This window comes from Ambystoma mexicanum, chromosome 1p (genome assembly GCF_040938575.1).
Source record: "Ambystoma mexicanum isolate Mex_15411 chromosome 1p, UKY_AmexF1_1, whole genome shotgun sequence".
Lineage (NCBI taxonomy): Eukaryota > Metazoa > Chordata > Amphibia > Caudata > Ambystomatidae > Ambystoma > Ambystoma mexicanum.
In genome coordinates this window covers 1475735332-1475760345 of record NC_090921.1, presented here as the reverse complement: position 1 = coordinate 1475760345, position 25014 = coordinate 1475735332, and the positions used below count along the sequence as shown (strand labels likewise).

Below are 25014 nucleotides of genomic sequence, written 5' to 3'. Positions count from 1 at the left end.
CATAGGAGGGAGGCCAGTTGCAGGGGGGAGTTTTCTTCCCTTGAAAGAAAATACCTAACTCATTCACAAATACAACCCTTATCCTCACAACAACATTGGTTATGTCCGCAGCAGTACTGACCTGTGACTATGTATGCACAGCTGCTTCCAACAAAACAGCAATCTTGTGTTAGTAACTCTAAAGCTGTGAGTGTCAATTCTGCATCAATCTCATCCATCTGCAGAAATATTTCCCAACATGACAAAGTGGCCAATACAGGGATCGAACCCGTGACCTTGGCGTTATTAGCACCACGCTCTAACCAACTGAGCTAACCGGCCAGCTGAGAGGAATATTTCTGACTGGAGCATAAGAGGGAGGCCAGTTGCAGGGGGATTTTTTCTTCCCTTGGAAAAAAAATGCCTAACTCATTCACACATAAAACCCTTATCCTCACAACAACCTAAAGAAAAACTAAATGTGATCTGAAGGAAATTCATGAATATGACAATTATCTTCAAACTTACTTGTAGCCTGCATCACATATAAGTAGAACTGGGACAAAGAAGGTTAAATGCATCTCATTGGTCATTTCCCACAGCAGTACTGACCTGTGACCATTTATGGACTGCTGCTTCCAACAAAACAGCAAACTAGTCATAGTAAATCTAAAGTTGTGAGTTCCAATTCTGCATCAATCTCATGCTTCTGCAGAAATATTTCCCAAAATGACAAGGAGGCCAATACAGGGACCCGTGACCTTGGCATTATTAGCACAACGCTCTAACCAACTGAGCTAAACAGCCAGCTGAGAGTTTTGTTTCTGACTCAAGCATAAGCAGGAGGCCAGTTGTAGGGGGATGTTTTCTTCCCTTGGAAAAAAATGCCTAACTCATTCACACATACAACCCTTATCCTCACAACAACCTAAAGAAAAACTCCATGTGATCTGAAGGAAATTCATGAATATTACAATTATCTTCAAACTGACTTGTGGCCTGCGTCACATTTAAGTAGTACTGCGACAAAGAAGGTTAAATGCATCTCATTGGTCATTTCGCACAGCAGTACTGACCTGTGACCATTTATGGACTGCTGCTTCCAACAAAACAGCAATCTTGTCATAGTACATCTAAAGCTGTGGGTGGGAATTCTGCATCAATCTAATGCTTCTGCAGACATTTTTCCCAAATTGAAAAAGTGGGCAATGCTGGGATGAAATTCGCTAACTTGGCGTGATTAGCACCATGCTCAGTCAGAAAAAGTATGCCTTCTGACTGGAGCATAGGAGGGAGGCCAGTTGCAGGGGGGAGTTTTCTTCCCTTGAAAGAAAATGCCTAACTCATTCACAAATACAACCCTTATCCTCACAACAACATTGGTTATGTCCCGCAGCAGTACTGACCCGTGACCATGTATGCACAGCTGCTTCCAACAAAACAGCAATCTTGTGTTAGTAACTCTAAAGCTGTGAGTGCCAATTCTGCATCAATCTCATGCTTCTGCAGAAATATTTCCCAAAATGACAAAGTGGCCAATACGGGGATCGAACCCGTGACCTTGGCGTTATTAGCACCATGCTCAGTCAGAAAAAGTATGCCTTCTGACTGGAGCATAGGAGGGAGGCCAGTTGCAGGGGGGAGTTTTCTTCCCTTGAAAGAAAATGCCTAACTCATTCACAAATACAACCCTTATCCTCACAACAACATTGGTTATGTCCCACAGCAGTACTGGGCTGTGACCATGTATGCACAGCTGCTTCCAACAAAACAGCAATCTTGTGTTAGTAACTCTAAAGCTGTGAGTGCCAATTCTGCATCAATCTCATGCTTCTGCAGAAATATTTCCCAAGATGACAAAGTGGCAAACCTTGGCGTTATTAGCACCATGCTCTAACCAACTGAGCTAACCCGCCAGCTGAGAGGCGTGTTTCTGACTGGAGCATAAGAGGGAGGCCAGTTGCAGGGGGATTTTTTCTTCCCTTGGAAAAAAAATGCCTAACTCATTCACACATACAACCCTTATCCTCACAATAACCTAAAGAAAAACTACATGTGATCTGAAGGAAATTCATGAATATTACAATTATCTTCAAACTGACGTGTGGCCTGCATCACATTTAAGTAGAACTGGGACAAAGAAGGTTAAATGCATCTCATTGGAAGTCCAGCAGCAGTACTGACCCGTGACCATTTATGGACTGCTGCTTGAAACAAAACAGCAAACTACTCATAGTAAATCTAAAGCTGTGGGTGGGAATTCTGCATCAATCTAATGCTTCTGCAGAAATATTTCCCAAATTGACAAAGTGGCCAATACTGGGATCAAATTCGCTAACTTGGCGTGATTAGCACCATGCTCAGTCAGAAAAAGTATGCCTTCTGACTGGAGCATAAGAGGGAGGCCAGTTGCAGGGGGATTTTTTCTTCCCTTGGAAAAAAAATGCCTAACTCATTCACACATACAACCCTTATCCTCACAACAACCTAAAGAAAAACTACATGTGATCTGAAGGAAATTCATGAATATGACAATTATCTTCAAACTGACTTGTAGCCTGCATCACATTTAAGTAGAACTGGGACAAAGAGGGTTAAATGCATCTCATTGGTCATTTCCCACAGCAGTACTGACCTGTGACCATTTATGGACTGCTGCTTCCAACAAAACAGCAAACTAGTCATAGTAAATCTAAAGCTGTGGGTGGGAATTCTGCATCAATCTCATGCTTCTGCAGAAATATTTCCCAAATTGACAAAGTGTCCAATACTGGGATCAAATTCGCTAACTTGGCGTGATTAGCACCATGCTCAGTCAGAAAAAGTATGCCTTCTGACTGGAGCATAGGAGGGAGGCCAGTTGCAGGGGGGAGTTTTCTTCCCTTGAAAGAAAATGCCTAACTCATTCACAAATACAACCCTTATCCTCACAACAACTTTTGTTATGTCCCGCAGCAGTACTGACCCGTGACCATGTATGCACGGCTGCTACCAACAAAACAGCAATCTTGTGTTAGTAATTCTCATGCTGTGGGTGCCAATTCTGCATCAATCTCATGCTTCTGCAGAAATATTTCCCAAAATGACAAAGTGGCCAATACAGGGATCGAACCCATGACCTTGGCGTTAACCAACTGAGCTAACCGGCCAGCTGAGAGCTGTTTTTCTGACTGGCGCATAAGAGGGAGGCCAGTTGCAGGGGGATTTTTTCTTCCCTTGGAAAAAAAATGCCTAACTCATTCACAAATACAACCCTTATCCTCACAACAACCTAAAGGAAAACTACATGTGATCTGAAGGAAATCCATGAATATTACAATTATCTTCAAACTGACTTGTGGCCTGCATCACATTTAAGTAGAACTGGGACAAAGAAGGTTAAATGCATCTCATTGGACGTCCCGCAGCAGTACTGACACGTGACCATTTATGGACTGCTGCTTGAAACAAAACAGCAAACTAGTCATAGTAAATCTAAAGCTGTGGGTGGGAATTCTGCATCAATCTCATGCTTCTGTAGAAATATTTCCCAAATTGACAAAGTGGCCAATACTGGGATCAAATTCGCTAACTTGGCGTGATTAGCACCATGCTCAGTCAGAAAAAGTGACTGGAGCATAAGAGGGAGGCCAGTTGCAAGGGGATTTTTTCTTCCCTTGGAAAAAAAATGCCTAACTCATTCACACATACAACCCTTATCCTCACAACAACCTAAAGAAAAACTCCATGTGATCTGAAGGAAATTCATGAATATTACAATTATCTTCAAACTGACTTGTGGCCTGCATCACATTTAAGTAGTACTGCGACAAAGAAGGTTAAATGCATCTCATTGGTCTTTTCCCACAGCAGTACTGACCTGTGACCATTTATGGACTGCTGCTTCCAACAAAACAGCAAACTTGTCATAGTAAATCTAAAGCTGTGGGTGGGAATTCTACATCAATCTAATGCTTCTGCAAACATTTTTCCCAAATTGACAAAGTGGCCAATACTGGGATCAAATTCACTAACTTGGCGTGATTAGCACCATGCTCAGTCAGAAAAAGTATGCCTTCTGACTGGAGCATAGGAGGGAGGCCAGTTGCAGGGGGGAGTTTTCTTCCCTTGAAAGAAAATACCTAACTCATTCACAAATACAACCCTTATCCTCACAACAACATTGGTTATGTCCGCAGCAGTACTGACCTGTGACTATGTATGCACAGCTGCTTCCAACAAAACAGCAATCTTGTGTTAATAACTCTAAAGCTGTGAGTGTCAATTCTGCATCAATCTCATCCATCTGCAGAAATATTTCCCAACATGACAAAGTGGCCAATACAGGGATCGAACCCGTGACCTTGGCGTTATTAGCACCACGCTCTAACCAACTGAGCTAACCGGCCAGCTGAGAGGAATATTTCTGACTGGAGCATAAGAGGGAGGACAGTTGCAGGGGGATTTTTTCTTCCCTTGGAAAAAAAAAGCCTAACTCATTCACACATAAAACCCTTATCCTCACAACAACCTAAAGAAAAACTAAATGTGATCTGAAGGAAATTCATGATTATGACAATTATCTTCAAACTTACTTGTAGCCTGCATCACATTTAAGTAGAACTGGGACAAAGAAGGTTAAATGCATCTCATTGGTCATTTCCCACAGCAGTACTGACCTGTGACCATTTATGGACTGCTGCTTCCAACAAAACAGCAAACTAGTCATAGTAAATCTAAAGTTGTGAGTTCCAATTCTGCATCAATCTCATGCTTCTGCAGAAATATTTCCCAAAATGACAAGGAGGCCAATACAGGGACCCGTGACCTTGGCATTATTAGCACAACGCTCTAACCAACTGAGCTAAACAGCCAGCTGAGAGTTTTGTTTCTGACTCAAGCATAAGCAGGAGGCCAGTTGTAGGGGGATGTTTTCTTCCCTTGGAAAAAAATGCCTAACTCATTCACACATACAACCCTTATCCTCACAACAACCTAAAGAAAAACTCCATGTGATCTGAAGGAAATTCATGAATATTACAATTATCTTCAAACTGACTTGTGGCCTGCGTCACATTTAAGTAGTACTGCGACAAAGAAGGTTAAATGCATCTCATTGGTCATTTCGCACAGCAGTACTGACCTGTGACCATTTATGGACTGCTGCTTCCAACAAAACAGCAATCTTGTCATAGTACATCTAAAGCTGTGGGTGGGAATTCTGCATCAATCTAATGCTTCTGCAGACATTTTTCCCAAATTGACAAAGTGGGCAATGCTGGGATGAAATTCGCTAACTTGGCGTGATTAGCACCATGCTCAGTCAGAAAAAGTATGCCTTCTGACTGGAGCATAGGAGGGAGGCCAGTTGCAGGGGGGAGTTTTCTTCCCTTGAAAGAAAATGCCTAACTCATTCACAAATACAACCCTTATCCTCACAACAACATTGGTTATGTCCCGCAGCAGTACTGACCCGTGACCATGTATGCACAGCTGCTTCCAACAAAACAGCAATCTTGTGTTAGTAACTCTAAAGCTGTGAGTGCCAATTCTGCATCAATCTCATGCTTCTGCAGAAATATTTCCCAAAATGACAAAGTGGCCAATACGGGGATCGAACCCGTGACCTTGGCGTTATTAGCACCATGCTCAGTCAGAAAAAGTATGCCTTCTGACTAGAGCATAGGAGGGAGGCCAGTTGCAGGGGGGAGTTTTCTTCCCTTGAAAGAAAATGCCTAACTCATTCACAAATACAACCCTTATCCTCACAACAACATTGGTTATGTCCCACAGCAGTACTGGGCTGTGACCATGTATGCACAGCTGCTTCCAACAAAACAGCAATCTTGTGTTAGTAACTCTAAAGCTGTGAGTGCCAATTCTGCATCAATCTCATGCTTCTGCAGAAATATTTCCCAAGATGACAAAGTGGCCAATACAGGGATCGAACCCGTGACCTTGGCGTTATTAGCACCAGGGTCTAACCAACTGAGCTAAACGGCCAGCTGAGAGGTATATTTCTGACTGGAGCATAAGAGGGAGGCCAGTTGCAGGGGGAGTTTTTCTTCCCTTGGAAAAAAAATGCCTAACTCATTCACACATACAACCCTTATCCTCACAACAACCTAAAGAAAAACTACAAGTGATCTGAAGGAAATTCACGAATATTACAATTATCTTCAAACTGACTTGTGGCCTGCATCACATTTAAGTAGAACTGGGACAAAGAAGGTTAAATGCATCTCATTGGTCATTTCCCACAGTAGTACTGACCTGTGACCATTTATGGACTGCTGCTTCCAACAAAACAGCAAACTTGTCATAGTAAATCTAAAGCTGTGGGTGGGAATTCTACATCAATCTAATGCTTCTGCAGACATTTTTCCCAAATTGACAAAGTGGCCAATACTGGGATCAAATTCGCTAACTTGGCGTGATTAGCACCATGCTCAGTCAGAAAAAGTATGCCTTCTGACTGGAGCATAGGAGGGAGGCCAGTTGCAGGGGGGAGTTTTCTTCCCTTGAAAGAAAATACCTAACCCATTCACAAATGCAACCCTTATCCTCACAACAACATTGGTTATGTCCCACAGCAGTACTGACCCGTGACCATGTATGCACAGCTGCTTCCAACAAAACAGCAATCTTGTGTTAGTAACTCTAAAGCTGTGAGTGCCAATTCTGCATCAATCTCATGATTCTGCAGAAATATTTCCCAAAATGACAAAGTGGCCAATATTAGCACCACGCTCTAACCAACTGAGCTAACCGGCCAGCTGAGAGGCATAGTTCTGACTGGAGCATAAGAGGGAGGCCAGTTGCAGGGTGATTTTTTCTTCCCTTGGAAAAAAAATGCCTAACTCATTCACACATACAACCCTTATCCTCACAACAACCTAAAGACAAACTACATGTGATCTGAAGGAAATTCATGAATATTACAATTATCTTCAAATTGACTTGTGGCCTGCATCACATTTAAGTAGAACTGGGACAAAGAAGGTTAAATGCATCTCATTGGAAATCCCGCAGCAGTATTGACCCGTGACCATTTATGGACTGCTGCTTGAAACAAAACAGCAAACTAGTCATAGTAAATCTAAAGCTGTGGGTGGGAATTCTGCATCAATGTCATGCTTCTGCAGAAATATTTCCCAAATTGACAAAGTGGCCAATACTGGGATCAAATTCGCTAACTTGGCGTGATTAGCACCATGCTCAGTCAGAAAAAGTACGCCTTCTGACTGGAGCATAGGAGGGAGGCCAGTTGCAGGGAGGAGTTTTCTTCCCTTGAAAGAAAATGCCTAACTCATTCACAAATACAACCCTTATCCTCACAACAACATTGGTTATGTCCCGCAGCAGTACTGACCCGTGACCATGTATGCACAGCTGCTTCCAACAAAACAGCAATCTTGTGTTAGTAACTCTAAAGCTGTCAGTGCCAATTCTGCATCAATCTCATGCTTCTGCAGAAATATTTCCCAAAATGACAAAGTGGCCAATACGGGGATCGAACCCGTAACCTTGCCCTTATTAGCAACAAGCTCTAACCAACTGAGCTAACCGGCCAGCTGAGAGTCACATTTCTGACTGGAGCAGTTGCAGGGGGATTTTTTCTTCCCTTGGAAAAAAAATGCCTAACTCATTCACACATACAACCCGTATCCTCACAACAACCTAAAGAAAAACTACATGTGATCTGAAGGAAATTCATGAATATTACAATTATCTTCAAACTGACTTGTGGCCTGCATCACATTTAAGTAGAACTGTGACAAAGAAGGTTAAATGCATCTCATTGGAAGTCCTGCAGCAGTACTGACCCATGACCATTTATGGACTGCTGCTTGAAACAAAACAGCAAACTAGTCATAGTAAATCTAAAGCTGTGGGTGGGAATTCTGCATCAATCTCATGCTTCTGCAGAAATATTTCCCAAATTGACAAAGTGGCCAATACTGGAATCAAATTCGCTAACTTGGCGTGATTAGCACCATGCTCAGTCAGAAAAAGTATGCCTTCTGACTGGAGCATAGGAGGGAGGCCAGTTGCAGGGGGGAGTTTTCTTCCCTTAAAGAAAATGCCTAACTCATTCACAAATACAACCCTTATCCTCACAACAACATTGGTTATGTCCCAAAGCAGTACTGACCCGTGACCATGTATGCACAGCTGCTTCCAACAAAACAGCAATCTTGTGTTAGTAACTCTAAAGTTGTGAGTTCCAATTCTGCATCAATCTCATGCTTCTGCAGAAATATTTCCCAAAATGACAAGGAAGCCAATACAGGGACCCGTGACCTTGGCATTATTAGCACCACGCTCTAACCAACTGAGCTAAACAGCCAGCTAAGAGTTTTGTTTCAAACTCAAGCATAAGCAGGAGGCCAGTTGTAGGGGGAGGTTTTCTTCCCTTGGAAAAAAAATGCCTAACTCATTCACACATAAAACCCTTATCGTCACAACAACCTAAAGAAAAACTACATGTGATCTGAAGGAAATTCATGAATATGACAATTATCTTCAAACTGACTTGTAGCCTGCATCAGATTTAAGTAGAACTGGGACAAAGAAGGTTAAATGCATCTCATTGGTCATTTCCCACCGCAGTACTGACCTGTGACCATTTATGGACTGCTGCTTCCAACAAAACAGCAAACTTGTCATAGTAAATCTAAAGCTGTGGGTGGGAATTCTGCATCAATCTAATGCTTCTGCAGACATTTTTCCCAAATTGACAAAGTGGCCAATACAGGGATCAAATACGCTAACTTGGCGTTATTACCACCATGCTCAGTCAGAAAAAGTACGTCATCTGACTGGAGCATAGGAGGGAGGCCAGTTGCAGGGGGGAGTTTTCTTCCCTTGAAAGAAAATGCCTAACTCATTCGCAAATACAACCCTTATCCTCACAACAACATTGGTTATGTCCCGCAGCAGTACTGACCCGTGACCATGTATGCACAGCTGCTTCCAACAAAACAGCAAACTTGTGTTAGTAACTCTAAAGCTGTGAGTGCCAATTCTGCATCAATCTCATGCTTCTGCAGAAATATTTCCCAAAATGACAAAGTGGCCAATACGGGGATCGAACCCATGACCTTGGCTTTATTAGCACCACGCTCTAACCAACTCAGCTAACCAGCCAGCTGAAAGTCTTTTTCCCTTGGAAAAAAAATGCCTAACTCATTCACACATAAAACCCTTATCCTCACAACAACCTAAAGAAAAACTACATGTGATCTGAAGGAAATTCATGAATATGACAATTATCTTCAAACTGACTTGTAGCCTGCATCACATTTAAGTAGAACTGGGACAAAGAGGGTTAAATGCATCTCATTGGTCATTTCCCACAGCAGTACTGACCTGTGACCATTTATGGACTGCTGCTTCCAACAAAACAGCAAACTTGTCGTAGTAAATCTAAAGCTGTGGGTGGGAATTCTGCATCAATCTAATGCTTCTGCAGAAATATTTCCCAAATTGACAAAGTGGCCAATACTGGGATCAAATTCGCTAACTTGGCGTGATTAGCACCATGCTCAGTCAGAAAAAGTATGCCTTCTGACTGGAGCATAGGTGGGAGGCCAGGTGAAGGGTGGAGTTTTCTTCCCTTGAAAGAAAATGCCTAACTCATTCACAAATACAACCCTTATCCTCACAACAACATTGGCTATGTCCCGCAGCAGTACTGACCCGTGACCATGTATGCACAGCTGCTTCCAACAAACAGCAATCTTGTGTTAGTAACTCTAAAGCTGTGAGTGCCAATTCTGCATCAATCTCATGCTTCTGCAGAAATATTTCCCAAGATGACAAAGTGGCCAACCTTGGCGTTATTAGCACCATGCTCTAACCAACTGAGCTAACCGGCCAGCTGAGAGGCGTGTTTCTGACTGGAGCATAAGAGAGAGGCCAGTTGCAGGGGGATTTTTTCTTCCCTTGGAAAAAAAATGCCTAACTCATTCACACATACAACCCTTATCCTCACAATAACCTAAAGAAAAACTACATGTGATCTGAAGGAAATTCATGAATATTACAATTATCTTCAAACTGACTTGTGGCCTGCATCACATTTACGTAGAACTGGGACAAAGAAGGTTAAATGCATCTCATTGGAAGTCCCGCAGCAGTACTGACCCGTGACCATTTATGGACTGCTGCTTGAAACAAAACAGCAAACTACTCATAGTAAATCTAAAGCTGTGGGTGGGAATTCTGCATCAATCTAATGCTTCTGCAGAAATATTTCCCAAATTGACAAAGTGGCCAATACTGGGATCAAATTCGCTAACTTGGCGTGATTAGCACCATGCTCAGTCAGAAAAAGTATGCCTTCTGACTGGAGCATAAAGGGAGGCCAGTTGCAGGGGGATTTTTTCTTCCCTTGGAAAAAAATGCCTAACTCATTCACACATACAACCCTTATCCTCACAACAACCTAAAGAAAAACTACATGTGATCTGAAGGAAATTCATGAATATTACAATTATCTTCAAACTGACTTGCGGCCTGCGTCACATTTAAGTAGTACTGCGACAAAGAAGGTTAAATGCATCTCATTGGTCATTTCGCACAGCAGTACTGACCTGTGACCATTTATGGACTGCTGCTTCCAACAAAACAGCAAACTTGTCATAGTACATCTAAAGCTGTGGGTGGGAATTCTGCATCAATCTAATGCTTCTGCAGACATTTTTCCCAAATTGACAAAGTGGGCAATGCTGGGATGAAATTCGCTAACTTGGCGTGATTAGCACCATGCTCAGTCAGAAAAAGTATGCCTTCTGACTGGAGCATAGGAGGGAGGCCAGTTGCAGGGGGGAGTTTTCTTCCCTTGAAAGAAAATGCCTAACTCATTCACAAATACAACCCTTATCCTCACAACAACATTGGTTATGTCCCGCAGCAGTACTGACCCGTGACCATGTATGCACAGCTGCTTCCAACAAAACAGCAATCTTGTGTTAGTAACTCTAAAGCTGTGAGTGCCAATTCTGGATCAATCTCATGCTTCTGCAGAAATATTTCCCAAAATGACAAAGTGGCCAATACGGGGATCGAACCCGTGACCTTGGCGTTATTAGCACCATGCTCAGTCAGAAAAAGTATGCCTTCTGACTGGAGCATAGGAGGGAGGCCAGTTGCAGGGGGGAGTTTTCTTCCCTTGAAAGAAAATGCCTAACTCATTCACAAATACAACCCTTATCCTCACAACAACATTGGTTATGTCCCACAGCAGTACTGGGCCGTGACCATGTATGCACAGCTGCTTCCAACAAAACAGCAATCTTGTGTTAGTAACTCTAAAGCTGTGAGTGCCAATTCTGCATCAATCTCATGCTTCTGCAGAAATATTTCCCAAAATGACAAAGTGGCCAATATTAGCACCACGCTCTAACCAACTGAGCTAACCGGCCAGCTGAGAGGCATAGTTCTGACTGGAGCATAAAAGGGAGGCCAGTTGCAGGGTGATTTTTTCTTCCCTTGGAAAAAAATGCCTAACTCATTCACACATACAACCCTTATCCTCACAACAACCTAAAGAAAAACTACATGTGATCTGAAGGAAATTCATGAATATTACAATTATCTTCAAATTGACTCGTGGCCTGCATCACATTTAAGTAGAACTGGGACAAAGAAGGTTAAATGCATCTCATTGGAAATCCCGCTGCAGTATTGACCCGTGACCATTTATGGACTGCTGCTTGAAACAAAACAGCAAACTAGTCATAATAAATCTAAAGCTGTGGGTGGGAATTCTGCATCAATGTCATGCTTCTGCAGAAATATTTCCCAAATTGACAAAGTGGCCAATACTGGGATCAAATTCGCTAACTTGGCGTGATTAGCACCATGCTCAGTCAGAAAAAGTATGCCTTCTGACTGGAGCATAGGAGGGAGGCCAGTTGCAGGGGGGAGTTTTCTTCCCTTAAAGAAAATGCCTAACTCATTCACAAATACAACCCTTATCCTCACAGCAACATTGGTTATGTCCCACAGCAGTACTGACCCGTGACCATGTATGCACAGCTGCTTCCAACAAAACAGCAATCTTGTGTTAGTAACTCTAAAGTTGTGAGTTCCAATTCTGCATCAATCTCATGCTTCTGCAGAAATATTTCCCAAAATGACAAGGAAGCCAATACAGGGACCCGTGACCTTGGCATTATTAGCACCACGCTCTAACCAACTGAGCTAAACAGCCAGCTAAGAGTTTTGTTTCAAACTCAAGCATAAGCAGGAGGCCAGTTGTAGGGGGAGGTTTTCTTCCCTTGGAAAAAAAATGCCTAACTCATTCACACATAAAACCCTTATCCTCACAACAACCTAAAGAAAAACTACATGTGATCTGAAGGAAATTCATGAATATGACAATTATCTTCAAACTGACTTGTAACCTGCATCACATTTAAGTAGAACTGGGACAAAGAAGGTTAAATGCATCTCATTGGTCATTTCCCACAGCAGTACTGACCTGTGACCATTTATGGACGGCTGCTTCCAACAAAACAGCAAACTTGTCATAGTAAATCTAAAGCTGTGGGTGGGAATTCTGCATCAATCTAATGCTTCTGCAGACATTTTTCCCAAATTGACAAAGTGGCCAATACTGGGATCAAATTCGCTAACTTGGCGTGATTAGCACCATGCTCAGTCAGAAAAAGTATGCCTTCTGACTGGAGTATAGGAGGGAGGCCAGTTGCAGGGGGGAGTTTTCTTCCCTTGAAAGAAAATACCTAACTCATTCACAAATACAACCCTTATCCTCACAACAACATTGGTTATGTCCGCAACATTACTGACCCGTGACTATGTATGCACAGCTGCTTCCACAAACAGCAATCTTGTGTTAGTAACTCTAAAGCTGTGAGTGCCAATTCTGCATCAATCTCATGCTTCTGCAGAAATATTTCCCAAGATGACAAAGTGGCCAACCTTGGCGTTATTAGCACCATGCTCTAACCAACTGAGCTAACCTGCCAGCTGAGAGGCGTGTTTCTGACTGGAGCATAAGAGGGAGGCCAGTTGCAGGGGGATTTTTTCTTCCCTTGGAAAAAAAATGCCTAACTCATTCACACATACAACCCTTATCCTCAAAATAACCTAAAGAAAAACTACATGTGATCTGAAGGAAATTCATGAATATTACAATTATCTTCAAACTGACGTGTGGCCTGCATCACATTTAAGTAGAACTGGGACAAAGAAGGTTAAATGCATCTCATTGGAAGTCCAGCAGCAGTACTGACCCGTGACCATTTATGGACTGCTGCTTGAAACAAAACAGCAAACTACTCATAGTAAATCTAAAGCTGTGGGTGGGAATACTGCATCAATCTAATGCTTCTGCAGAAATATTTCCCAAATTGACAAAGTGGCCAATACTGGGATCAAATTCGCTAACTTGGCGTGATTAGCACCATGCTCAGTCAGAAAAAGTATGCCTTCTGACTGGAGCATAAGAGGGAGGCCAGTTGCAGGGGGATTTTTTCTTCCCTTGGAAAAAAAATGCCTAACTCATTCACACATACAACCCTTATCCTCACAACAACCTAAAGAAAAACTACATGTGATCTGAAGGAAATTCATGAATATGACAATTATCTTCAAACTGACTTGTAGCCTGCATCACATTTAAGAAGAACTGGGACAAAGAGGGTTAAATGCATCTCATTGGTCATTTCCCACAGCAGTACTGACCTGTGACCATTTATGGACTGCTGCTTCCAACAAAACAGCAAATTTGTCATAGTAAATCTAAAGCTGTGGGTGGGAATTCTGCATCAATCTAATGCTTCTGCAGAAATATTTCCCAAATTGACAAAGTGGCCAATACTGGGATCAAATTCGCTAACTTGGCGTGATTAGCACCATGCTCAGTCAGAAAAAGTATGCCTTCTGACTGGAGCATAGGTGGGAGGCCAGTTGCAGGGTGGAGTTTTCTTCCCTTGAAAGAAAATGCCTAACTCATTCACAAATACAACCCTTATCCTCACAACAACATTGGCTATGTCCCGCAGCAGTACTGACCCGTGACCATGTATGCACAGCTGCTTCCAACAAACAGCAATCTTGTGTTAGTAACTCTAAAGCTGTGAGTGCCAATTCTGCATCAATCTCATGCTTCTGCAGAAATATTTCCCAAGATGACAAAGTGGCCAACCTTGGCGTTATTAGCACCATGCTCTAACCAACTGAGCTAACCCGCCAGCTGAGAGGCGTGTTTCTGACTGGAGCATAAGAGGGAGGCCAGTTGCAGGGGGATTTTTTCTTCCCTTGGAAAAAAAATGCCTAACTCATTCACACATACAACCCTTATCCTCACAACAACCTAAAGAAAAACTACATGTGATCTGAAGGAAATTCATGAATATTACAATTATCTTCAAACTGACGTGTGGCCTGCATCACATTTAAGTAGAACTGGGACAAAGAAGGTTAAATGCATCTCATTGGAAGTCCCGCAGCAGTACTGACCCGTGACCATTTATGGACTGCTACTTGAAACAAAACAGCAAACTACTCATAGTAAATCTAAAGCTGTGGGTGGGAATTCTGCATCAATCTAATGCTTCTGCAGAAATATTTCCCAAATTGACAAAGTGGCCAATACTGGGATCAAATTCGCTAACTTGGCGTGATTAGCACCATGCTCAGTCAGAAAAAGTATGCCTTCTGACTGGAGCATAAGAGGGAGGCCAGTTGCAGGGGGATTTTTTCTTCCCTTGGAAAAAAAATGCCTAACTCATTCACACATACAACCCTTATCCTCACAATAACCGAAAGAAAAACTACATGTGATCTGAAGGAAATTCATGAATATTACAATTATCTTCAAACTGACGTGTGGCCTGCATCACATTTAAGTAGAACTGGGACAAAGAAGGTTAAATGCATCTCATTGGAAGTCCCGCAGCAGTACTGACCCGTGACCATTTATGGACTGCTGCTTGAAACAAAACAGCAAACTAGTCATAGTAAATCTAAAGCTGTGGGTGGGAATTCTGCATCAATCTCATTCTTCTGCAGAAATATTTCCCAAATTAACAAAGTGGCCAATACTGGGATCAAATTCGCTAACTTGGCGTGATTAGCACCATGCTCAGTCAGAAAAAGTATGCCTTCTGACTGGAGCATAGGAGGGAGGCCAGTTGCAGGGGGGAGTTTTCTTCCCTTAAAGAAAATGCCTAACTCATTCACAAATACAACCCTTATCCTCACAACAACATTGGTTATGTCCCACAGCAGTACTGACCCGTGACCATGTATGCACAGCTGCTTCCAACAAAACAGCAATCTTGTGTTAGTAACTCTAAAGTTGTGAGTTCCAATTCTGCATCAATCGCATGCTTCTGCAGAAATATTTCCCAAAATGACAAGGAGGCCAATACAGGGACCCGTGACCTTGACATTCTTAGCACCACGCTCTAACCAACTGAGCTAAATAGCCAGCTGAGAGTTTTGTTTCTGACTCAAGCATAAGCAGGAGGCCAGTTGTAGGGGGATGTTTTCTTCCCTTGGAAAAAAATGCCTAACTCATTCACACATACAACCCTTATCCTCACAACAACCTAAAGAAAAACTCCATGTGATCTGAAGGAAATTCATGAATATTACAATTATCTTCAAACTGACTTGTGGCCTGCATCACATTTAAGTAGTACTGCGACAAAGAAGGTTAAATGCATCTCATTGGTCATTTCCCACAGCAGTACTGACCTGTGACCATTTATGGACTGCTGCTTCCAACAAAACAGCAAACTTGTCATAGTAAATCTATAGCTGTGGGTGGGAATTCTACATCAATCTAATGCTTCTGCAGACATTTTTCCCAAATTGACAAAGTGGCCAATACTGGGATCAAATTCGCTAACTTGGCGTGATTAGCACCATGCTCAGTCAGAAAAAGTATGCCTTCTGACTGGAGCATAGGAGGGAGGCCAGTTGCAGGGGGGAGTTTTCTTCCCTTGAAAGAAAATACCTAACTCATTCACAAATACAACCCTTATCCTCACAACAACATTGGTTATGTCCGCAGCAGTACTGACCTGTGACTATGTATGCACAGCTGCTTCCAACAAAACAGCAATCTTGTGTTAGTAACTCTAAAGCTGTGAGTGTCAATTCTGCATCAATCTCATCCATCTGCAGAAATATTTCCCAAAATGACAAAGTGGCCAATACAGGGATCGAACCCGTGACCTTGGCGTTATTAGCACCACGCTCTAACCAACTGAGCTAACCGGCCAGCTGAGAGGAATATTTCTGACTGGAGCATAAGAGGGAGGCCAGTTGCAGGGGGATTTTTTCTTCCCTTGGAAAAAAAATGCCTAACTCATTCACACATACAACCCTTATCCTCACAACAACCTAAAGAAAAACTACATGTGATCTGAAGGAAATTCATGAATATTACAATTATCTTCAAATTGACTTGTGGCCTGCATCACATTTAAGTAGAACTGGGACAAAGAAGGTTAAATGCATCTCATTGGAAATCCCGCAGCAGTATTGACCCGTGACGATTTATGGACTGCTGCTTGAAACAGAACAGCAAACTAGTCATAGTAAATCTAAAGCTGTGGGTGGGAATTCTGCATCAATGTCATGCTTCTGCAGAAATATTTCCCAAATTGACAAAGTGGCCAATACTGGGATCAAATTCGCTAACTTGGCGTGATTAGCACCATGCTCAGTCAGAAAAAGTATGCCTTCTGACTGGAGCATAGGAGGGATGCCAGTTGCAGGGGGGAGTTTTCTTCCCTTGAAAGAAAATGCCTAACTCATTCACAAATACAACCCTTATCCTCACAACAACATTGGTTATGTCCCGCAGCAGTACTGACCCGTGACCATGTATGCACAGCTGCTTCCAACAAAACAGCAATCTTGTGTTAGTAACTCTAAAGCTGTCAGTGCCAATTCTGCATCAATCTCATGCTTCTGCAGAAATATTTCCCAAAATGACAAAGTGGCCAATACGGGGATCGAACCCGTAACCTTGCCCTTATTAGCAACATGCTCTAACCAACTGAGCTAACCGGCCAGCTGAGAGTCACATTTCTGACTGGAGCAGTTGCAGGGGGATTTTTTCTTCCCTTGGAAAAAAAAATGCCTAACTCATTCACACATACAACCCGTATCCTCACAACAACCTAAAGAAAAACTACATGTGATCTGAAGGAAATTCATGAATATTACAATTATCTTCAAACTGACTTGTGGCCTGTATCACATTTAAGTAGAACTGTGACAAAGAAGGTTAAATGCATCTCATTGGAAGTCCTGCAGCAGTACTGACCCGTGACCATTTATGGACTGCTGCTTGAAACAAAACAGCAAACTAGTCATAGTAAATCTAGAGCTGTGGGTGGGAATTCTGCATCAATCTCATGCTTCTGCAGAAATATTTCCCAAATTGACAAAGTGGCCAATACTGGGATCAAATTCGCTAACTTGGCGTGATTAGCACCATGCTCAGTCAGAAAAAGTATGCCTTCTGACTGGAGCATAGGAGGGAGGCCAGTGCAGGGGGGAGTTTTCTTCCCTTAAAGAAAATGCCTAACTCATTCACAAATACAACCCTTATCCTCACAACAACATTGGTTATGTCCCAAAGCAGTACTGACCCGTGACCATGTATGCACAGCTGCTTCCAACAAAACAGCAATCTTGTGTTAGTAACTCTAAAGTTGTGAGTTCCAATTCTGCATCAATCTCATGCTTCTGCAGAAATATTTCCCAAAATGACAAGGAAGCCAATACAGGGACCAGTGACCTTGGCATTATTAGCACCACGCTCTAACCAACTGAGCTAAACAGCCAGCTAAGAGTTTTGTTTCAAACTCAAGCATAAGCAGGAGGCCAGTTGTAGGGGGAGGTTTTCTTCCCTTGGAAAAAAAATGCCTAACTCATTCACACATAAAACCCTTATCCTCACAACAACCTAAAGAAAAACTCCATGTGATCTGAAGGAAATTCATGAATATTACAATTATCTTCAAACTGACTTGTGGCCTGCATCACATTTAAGTAGTACTGCGACAAAGAAGGTTAAATGCATCTCATTGGTCATTTCCCACAGCAGTACTGACCTGTGACCATTTATGGACTGCTGCTTCCAACAAAACAGCAAACTTGTCATAGTAAATCTATAGCTGTGGGTGGGAATTCTACATCAATCTAATGCTTCTGCAGACATTTTTCCCAAATTGACAAAGTGGCCAATACTGGGATCAAATTCGCTAACTTGGCGTGATTAGCACCATGCTCAGTCAGAAAAAGTATGCCTTCTGACTGGAGCATAGGAGGGAGGCCAGTTGCAGGGGGGAGTTTTCTTCCCTTGAAAGAAAATACCTAACTCATTCACAAATACAACCCTTATCCTCACAACAACATTGGTTATGTCCGCAGCAGTACTGACCTGTGACTATGTATGCACAGCTGCTTCCAACAAAACAGCAATCTTGTGTTAGTAACTCTAAAGCTGTGAGTGTCAATTCTGCATCAATCTCATCCATCTGCAGAAATATTTCCCAAAATGACAAAGTGGCCAATACAGGGATCGAACCCGTGACCTTGGCGTTATTAGCACCACGCTCTAACCAACTGAGCTAACCGGCCAGCTGAGAGGAATATTTCTGACTGGAGCATAAGAGGGAGGCCAGTTGCAGGGGGATTTTTTCTTCCCTTGGAAAAAAAATGCCTAACTCATTCACACATACAACCCTTATCCTCACAACAACCTAAAGAAAAACTACATGTGATCTGAAGGAAATTCATGAATATTACAATTATCTTCAAATTGACTTGTGGCCTGCATCACATTTAAGTAGAACTGGGACAAAGAAGGTTAAATGCATCTCATTGGAAATCCCGCAGCAGTATTGACCCGTGACGATTTATGGACTGCTGCTTGAAACAGAACAGCAAACTAGTCATAGTAAATCTAAAGCTGTGGGTGGGAATTCTGCATCAATCTCATGCTTATGCAGAAATATTTCCCAAATTGACAAAGTGGCCAATACTGGGATCAAATTCGCTAACTTGGCGTGATTAGCACCATGCTCAGTCAGAAAAAGTATGCCTTCTGACTGGAGCATAGGAGGGAGGCCAGTTGCAGGGAGGAGTTTTCTTCCCTTGAACGAAAATGCCTAACTCATTCACAAATACAACCCTTATCCTCACAACAACATTGGTTATGTCCCGCAGCAGTACTGACCCGTGACCATGTATGCACAGCTGCTTCCAACAAAACAGCAATCTTGTGTTAGTAACTCTAAAGCTGTCAGTGCCAATTCTGCATCAATCTCATGCTTCTGCAGAAATATTTCCCAAAATGACAAAGTGGCCAATACGGGGATCGAACCCGTAACCTTGCCCTTATTAGCAACATGCTCTAACCAATTGAGCTAACCGGCCAGCTGAGAGTCACATTTCTGACTGGAGCAGTTGCAGGGGGATTTTTTCTTCCCTTGGAAAAAAAATGCCTAACTCATTCACACATACAACCCGTATCCTCACAACAACCTAAAGAAAAACTACATGTGATCTGAAGGAAATTCATGAATATTACAATTATCTTCAAACTGACTTGTGGCCTGCATCACATTTAAGTAGAACTGTGACAAAGAAGGTTAAATGCATCTCATTGGAAGTCCTGCAGCAGTACTGACCCGTGACCATTTATGGACTGCTGCTTGAAACAAAACAGCAAACTAGTCATAGTAAATCTAGAGCTGTGGGTGGGAATTCTGCATCAATCTCATGCTTCTGTAGAAATATTTCCCAAATTGACAAAGTGGCCAATACTGGGATCAAATTCGCTAACTTGGCGTGATTAGCACCATGCTCAGTCAGAAAAAGTATGCCTTCTGACTGGAGCATAGGAGGGAGGCCAGTTGCAGGGGGGAGTTTTCTTCCCTTAAAGAAAATGCCTAACTCATTCACAAATACAACCCTTATCCTCACAACAACATTGGTTATGTCCCAAAGCAGTACTGACCCGTGACCATGTATGCACAGCTGCTTCCAACAAAACAGCAATCTTGTGTTAGTAACTCTAAAGTTGTGAGTTCCAATTCTGCATCAATCTCATGCTTCTGCAGAAATATTTCCCAAAATGACAAGGAAGCCAATACAGGGACCCGTGACCTTGGCATTATTAGCACCACGCTCTAACCAACGAAGCTAAACAGCCAGCTAAGAGTTTTGTTTCAAACTCAAGCATAAGCAGGAGGCCAGTTGTAGGGGGAGGTTTTCTTCCCTTGGAAAAAAAATGCCTAACTCATTCACACATAAAACCCTTATCCTCACAACAACCTAAAGAAAAACTACATGTGATCTGAAGGAAATTCATGAATATGACAATTATCTTCAAACTGACTTGTAGCCTGCATCACATTTAAGTAGAACTGGGACAAAGAAGGTTAAATGCATCTCATTGGTCATTTCCCACAGCAGTACTGACCTGTGACCATTTATGGACTGCTGCTTCCAACAAAACAGCAAACTTGTCATAGTAAATCTAAAGCTGTGGGTGGGAATTCTGCATCAATCTAATGCTTCTGCAGACATTTTTCCCAAATTGACAAAGTGGCCAATACAGGGATCAAATACGCTAACTTGGCGTTATTACCACCATGCTCAGTCAGAAAAAGTACGTCATCTGACTGGAGCATAGGAGGGAGGCCAGTTGCAGGGGGGAGTTTTCTTCCCTTGAAAGAAAATGCCTAACTCATTCGCAAAAACAACCCTTATCCTCACAACAACATTGGTTATGTCCCGCAGCAGTACTGACCTGTGACCATGTATGCACAGCTGCTTCCAACAAAACAGCAAACTTGTGTTAGTAACTCTAAAGCTGTGAGTGCCAATTCTGCATCAATCTCATGCTTCTGCAGAAATATTTCCCAAAATGACAAAGTGGCCAATACGGGGATCGAACCGAAGACCTTGGCTTTATTAGCACCACGCTCTAACCAACTGAGCTAACCAGCCAGCTGAAAGTCTTTTTCCCTTGGAAAAAAAATGCCTAACTCATTCACACATAAAACCCTTATCCTCACAACAACCTAAAGAAAAACTACATGTGATCTGAAGGAAATTCATGAATATGACAATTATCTTCAAACTGACTTGTAGCCTGCATCACATTTAAGTAGAACTGGGACAAAGAGGGTTAAATGCATCTCATTGGTCATTTCCCACAGCAGTACTGACCTGTGACCATTTATGGACTGCTGCTTCCAACAAAACAGCAAACTTGTCGTAGTAAATCTAAAGCTGTGGGTGGGAATTCTGCATCAATCTAATGCTTCTGCAGAAATATTTCCCAAATTGACAAAGTGGCCAATACTGGGATCAAATTCGCTAACTTGGCGTGATTAGCACCATGCTCAGTCAGAAAAAGTATGCCTTCTGACTGGAGCATAGGTGGGAGGCCAGGTGAAGGGTGGAGTTTTCTTCCCTTGAAAGAAAATGCCTAACTCATTCACAAATACAACCCTTATCCTCACAACAACATTGGCTATGTCCCGCAGCAGTACTGACCCGTGACCATGTATGCACAGCTGCTTCCAACAAAAGCAATCTTGTGTTAGTAACTCTAAAGCTGTGAGTGCCAATTCTGCATCAATCTCATGCTTCTGCAGAAATATTTCCCAAGATGACAAAGTGGCCAACCTTGGCGTTATTAGCACCATGCTCTAACCAACTGAGCTAACCGGCCAGCTGAGAGGCGTGTTTCTGACTGGAGCATAAGAGAGAGGCCAGTTGCAGGGGGATTTTTTCTTCCCTTGGAAAAAAAATGCCTAACTCATTCACACATACAACCCTTATCCTCACAATAACCTAAAGAAAAACTACATGTGATCTGAAGGAAATTCATGAATATTACAATTATCTTCAAACTGACTTGTGGCCTGCATCACATTTAAGTAGAACTGGGACAAAGAAGGTTAAATGCATCTCATTGGAAGTCCCGCAGCAGTACTGACCCGTGACCATTTATGGACTGCTGCTTGAAACAAAACAGCAAACTACTCATAGTAAATCTAAAGCTGTGGGTGGGAATTCTGCATCAATCTAATGCTTCTGCAGAAATATTTCCCAAATTGATAAAGTGGCCAATACTGGGATCAAATTCGCTAACTTGGCGTGATTAGCACCATGCTCAGTCAGAAAAAGTATGCCTTCTGACTGGAGCATAAAGGGAGGCCAGTTGCAGGGGGATTTTTTCTTCCCTTGGAAAAAAAATGCCTAACTCATTCATACATACAACCCTTATCCTCACAACAACCTAAAGAAAAACTACATGTGATCTGAAGGAAATTCATGAATTTTACAATTATCTTCAAACTGACTTGTGGCCTGCGTCACATTTAAGTAGTACTGCGACAAAGAAGGTTAAATGCATCTCATTGGTCATTTCGCACAGCAGTACTGACCTGTGACCATTTATGGACTGCTGCTTCCAACAAAACAGCAAACTTGTCATAGTAAATCTAAAGCTGTGGGTGGGAATTCTGCGTCAATCTAATGCTTCTGCAGACATTTTTCCCAAATTGTCAAAGTGGCCAATACAGGGATCAAATACGCTAACTTGGCGTTATTAGCACCATGCTCAGTCAGAAAAAGTACGTCTTCTGACTGGAGCATAGGAGGCAGGCCAGTTGCAGGGGGGAGTTTTCTTCCCTTGAAAGAAAATGCCTAACTCATTCACAAATACAACCCTTATCCTCACAACAACATTGGTTATGTCCCGCAGCAGTACTGACCCGTGACCATGTATGCACAGCTGCTTCCAACAAAACAGCAATCTTGTGTTAGTAACTCTAAAGCTGTGCGTGCCAATTCTGCATCAATCTCATGCTTCTGCAGAAATATTTCCCAAAATGACAAAGTGGCCAATACGGGGATCGAACCAGTGACCTTGGCGTTCACACTCTAACCGGCCAGCTGAGAGTCCTGTTTCTGACTGGAGCATAAGAGGGAGGCCAGTTGCAGGGGGATTTTTTCTTCCCCTGAAAAAAAAATGCCTAACTCATTCACACATAAAACCCTTATCCTCACAACAACCTAAAGAAAAACTACATGTGATCTGAACGAAATTCATGAATATGACAATTATCTTCAAATTGACTTGTAGCCTGCACCACATTTAAGTAGAACTGGGACAAAGAAGGTTAAATGCATCTCATTGGTCATTTCCCACAGCAGTACTGACCTGTGACCATTTATGGACTGCTGCTTCCAACAAAACAGCAAACTTGTCATAGTAAATCTAAAGCTGTGGGTGGGAATTCTGCATCAATCTAATGCTTCTGCAGACATTTTTCCCAAATTGACAAAGTGGCCAATACAGGGATCAAATACGCTAACTTGGCGTTATTACCACCATGCTCAGTCAGAAAAAGTACGTCATCTGACTGGAGCATAGGAGGGAGGCCAGTTGCAGGGGGGAGTTTTCTTCCCTTGAAAGAAAATGCCTAACTCATTCGCAAATACAACCCTTATCCTCACAACAACATTGGTTATGTCCCGCAGCAGTACTGACCCGTGACCATGTATGCACAGCTGCTTCCAACAAAACAGCAAACTTGTGTTAGTAACTCTAAAGCTGTGAGTGCCAATTCTGCATCAATCTCATGCTTCTGCAGAAATATTTCCCAAAATGACAAAGTGGCCAATACGAGGATCCAACCCATGACCTTGGCTTTATTAGCACCACGCTCTAACCAACTGAGCTAACCGGCCAGCTGAAAGTCTTTTTCCCTTGGAAAAAAAATGCCTAACTCATTCACACATAAAACCCTTATCCTCACAACAACCTAAAGAAAAACTACATGTGATCTGAAGGAAATTCATGAATATGACAATTATCTTCAAACTGACTTGTAGCCTGCATCACATTTAAGTAGAACTGGGACAAAGAGGGTTAAATGCATCTCATTGGTCATTTCCCACAGCAGTACTGACCTGTGACCATTTATGGACTGCTGCTTCCAACAAAACAGCAAACTTGTCGTAGTAAATCTAAAGCTGTGGGTGGGAATTCTGCATCAATCTAATGCTTCTGCAGAAATATTTCCCAAATTGACAAAGTGGCCAATACTGGGATCAAATTCGCTAACTTGGCGTGATTAGCACCATGCTCAGTCAGAAAAGGTATGCCTTCTGACTGGAGCATAGGTGGGAGGCCAGGTGAAGGGTGGAGTTTTCTTCCCTTGAAAGAAAATGCCTAACTCATTCACAAATACAACCCTTATCCTCACAACAACATTGGCTATGTCCCGCAGCAGTACTGACCCGTGACCATGTATGCACAGCTGCTTCCAACAAACAGCAATCTTGTGTTAGTAACTCTAAAGCTGTGAGTGCCAATTCTGCATCAATCTCATGCTTCTGCAGAAATATTTCCCAAGATGACAAAGTGGCCAACCTTGGCGTTATTAGCACCATGCTCTAACCAACTGAGCTAACCGGCCAGCTGAGAGGCGTGTTTCTGACTGGAGCATAAGAGAGAGGCCAGTTGCAGGGGGATTTTTTCTTCCCTTGGAAAAAAAATGCCTAACTCATTCACACATACAACCCTTATCCTCACAATAACCTAAAGAAAAACTACATGTGATCTGAAGGAAATTCATGAATATTACAATTATCTTCAAACTGACTTGTGGCCTGCATCACATTTAAGTAGAACTGGGACAAAGAAGGTTAAATGCATCTCATTGGAAGTCCCGCAGCAGTACCTACCCGTGACCATTTATGGACTGCTGCTTGAAACAAAACAGCAAACTACTCATAGTAAATCTAAAGCTGTGGGTGGGAATTCTGCATCAATCTAATGCTTCTGCAGAAATATTTCCCAAATTGACAAAGTGGCCAATACTGGGATCAAATTCGCTAACTTGGCGTGATTAGCACCATGCTCAGTCAGAAAAAGTATGCCTTCTGACTGGAGCATAAAGGGAGGCCAGTTGCAGGGGGATTTTTTCTTCCCTTGGAAAAAAAATGCCTAACTCATTCATACATACAACC

General features: G+C 42.4%; 4 non-coding genes across 4 annotated transcripts; all 4 read right to left on the bottom strand.

The window, feature by feature from the left end:
• Positions 1-247: 247 nt before the first annotated feature.
• Positions 248-321, bottom strand: TRNAI-AAU (transfer RNA isoleucine (anticodon AAU)). The gene has a single exon. It is a non-coding gene; the product is annotated as a tRNA-Ile (tRNA).
• A 3972-nt stretch (positions 322-4293) lies between these two features.
• TRNAI-AAU (transfer RNA isoleucine (anticodon AAU)) lies at positions 4294-4367 on the bottom strand. Its single transcript has one exon. It is a non-coding gene; the product is annotated as a tRNA-Ile (tRNA).
• Positions 4368-16148: 11781 nt separating this feature from the next.
• TRNAI-AAU (transfer RNA isoleucine (anticodon AAU)) lies at positions 16149-16222 on the bottom strand. The gene has a single exon. It is a non-coding gene; the product is annotated as a tRNA-Ile (tRNA).
• Positions 16223-18523: 2301 nt separating this feature from the next.
• On the bottom strand, positions 18524-18597 carry TRNAI-AAU (transfer RNA isoleucine (anticodon AAU)). Its single transcript has one exon. It is a non-coding gene; the product is annotated as a tRNA-Ile (tRNA).
• Positions 18598-25014: the final 6417 nt, after the last annotated feature.